The sequence below is a fragment of the Hydra vulgaris genome, chromosome 08 (genome assembly GCF_038396675.1).
Source record: "Hydra vulgaris chromosome 08, alternate assembly HydraT2T_AEP".
Lineage (NCBI taxonomy): Eukaryota > Metazoa > Cnidaria > Hydrozoa > Anthoathecata > Hydridae > Hydra > Hydra vulgaris.
This window is the reverse complement of record NC_088927.1, coordinates 18,070,001-18,072,500: the sequence shown is the minus strand read 5'-3', so window position 1 is coordinate 18,072,500 and position 2,500 is coordinate 18,070,001. Positions and strand designations below refer to the sequence as shown.

The 2,500-nt window shown below is 24.9% G+C and overlaps 1 protein-coding gene across 1 annotated transcript in view; it reads left to right on the top strand.

The window, feature by feature from the left end:
* The first annotated feature begins 1,915 nt into the window (after nt 1-1,915).
* Nucleotides 1,916-2,500, top strand: part of LOC136083661 (uncharacterized) — a 2,584-nt gene continuing 1,999 nt past the window's right edge. Inside the window, exon 1 of the mRNA XM_065803199.1 lies at nt 1,916-2,500. This exon is cut by the window's right edge and continues 268 nt beyond it. The gene's annotated coding sequence lies outside the window, so the exon portion shown is untranslated.

The following is a 2,500-nucleotide window of genomic DNA, read 5'->3' as shown; positions in this document are numbered from 1 at the left end:
TTTCATATGAGTGGGCAGAACATTGGTTTAGTAGTCAAAAGTACAATGACAATGACTTCAAGAATTTATCTGATGTATTGAAGCCTTACAAAAAGGCATTGCAGTCATTCAAAAATCACTGGAAGAAAGAGCCATCCGTCATCGACATACCACGAAGTAATCAGATAGCTGAACGGGCAATCAAGGTGATGCAAGACCTGTATGCTTCCTGCAGAAAGAAAGACAAACTGCAACTTCGATTCATTCTAAGTAATAAGCGCTAGACTCTTTATGAGACGTGAGCATCATGTGACCCATGTACTAAACACAGTAGGCCTATAGACACAGACAGTTATGTATATTGTTGTACTAGACACTTTGATACTGTTAATTTTGTAATACTTGTATAATTATATATCACATAATGTTTTTTGTTATATCACAGTACATGTTGCATAAATAAATAAAATAACAACAGGAGTATGACTCTTACAACATCTTCAGCCTTTAATATTCATTTACTGTACAAAAGTGTACCTATTGAAAATTCGATTTTTTGGTTTTGGGGTGACCTTTTTTCAAAATATGTCAAAATGAAACATCTATTCGTTCTTTTTACATAAAAGTTCATTGAATTACGATACAGGCCTAGTAGGTTGCAAAAAAGTCATATCCCTAATATATATATATATATATATATATACATAATGTATATATATATACATAATGTATATATATACATATATATATATATATACATAATGTATATATATATATTTATATATTTATATATATATATATATATAGATATATATATATATACATAATGTATATATATATACATACTGTATATATATACATATATATATATACATAATGTATATATATATATATATATATATATATATATATATATATATATATATATATATATATATATATATATATATATATATAGTTCTATGCTTTATAAATATAATATATATATATATATATATTATATATATCTATTATATATATATATATTTAAAATATAAAGCATAAAATAACAGCATCGTAGAAACTAAATTTTTTTGTAAAATTTCGACCTGTATTTGCACAGACCCTAGTAGCAAACAATATTGGCGCAATATTGGCGGAATATTGGGTATGTTGGCCAATATTGGCCAAGTTATCCGATATATCACCAATATTTCTAAACCATATTGCGCTAATATTGACATTCAATATAGTTAGCAAATAATGCGCCAATATTTTTGTGTCAATATTGCTGTAATATTTATTTGGCCGATAATGGCGAAAAAATATTGGAAAGTTATTATTGACTGACATATTTGTACCCATGCGTATCTTTATTGAATATCATTAATGGCATTTTAATGTCAACAAGTTTAACAAATACATAATAATTAAAAGGGTAAGTTTTACATATATGGTTAGCGTATGATGTAGTAGTTTGTATAGTATTTTTTAGACTTAATTAAATGGTTTTAGTTTTTCATTTATTTTAAACGCATATAAAAGAAAAATCAACAACCTTTAACGGAAAGCGTTAAAATACAACAGCCATGTTAACAAAGCAATTTTATTTTAATGCTTTATACAAAGGTAAGAGTATAGTGTGTACCAACATCCTATTTCGTTTGCAGACATCATTATGAGTTTTTCAATTTTAATCAAAAGATCTTGATTTTAAATGGAAATTTAAGTTATTAAATAAAGAAAGAGATGTGCTTATGATTCAGTTATACAGTTTGTCATGTTAATCATATATATATATATATATATATATATATATATATATATATATATATATATATATATATATATATATATATATATATATATATATATATATATATATATATATATATATATATATATATATATATATATATATATATATATATATATATATATATATATATATATATATATGTATATATATATATATCGATTATATAGATCAATATCTTTATTATGTCACTATCAAAGCACGAACTTATTGATAAGAAGTTTGTGGTAGTTGATTTGAAACAGAAGGAAGTAAATCTAAAGGCTGCTCTATGGATGTTATATGTTCTTGTTGGCTACTAAGCAACACTAAAGCATTTTATCCACATCATTTAAAGTCTGTGGCAAAATGCACAAATGCTGTTATTAACTTTGTTGCACCATGTAGCAATTGGGGAAAATATACAGTTCGTATACTTGGAGGATCAAGTATATTTAAGCAGATTATTTTCATAATTTTGTTATTGCTCTTTTAAAATGCAAATAAATTATGTATGTACATTTTATAATATTTTTTTATGTTGTTTATATTTCTTTAAATTATTCTGGATGATTTTAACGTTGCCTCATCAATGATGGATAAACTGTTGTATACCTCAAGTGTAGATATCAGTGATAGTGAGGCAAGTTCAGCACGAAAAAAAATTAAAATTGATAAATCAGTTGTTTGTGGTGCTGGGGTATTTGATGATGACAGTGATGAAGGAAGTTCTTTAGCTTCATTGTC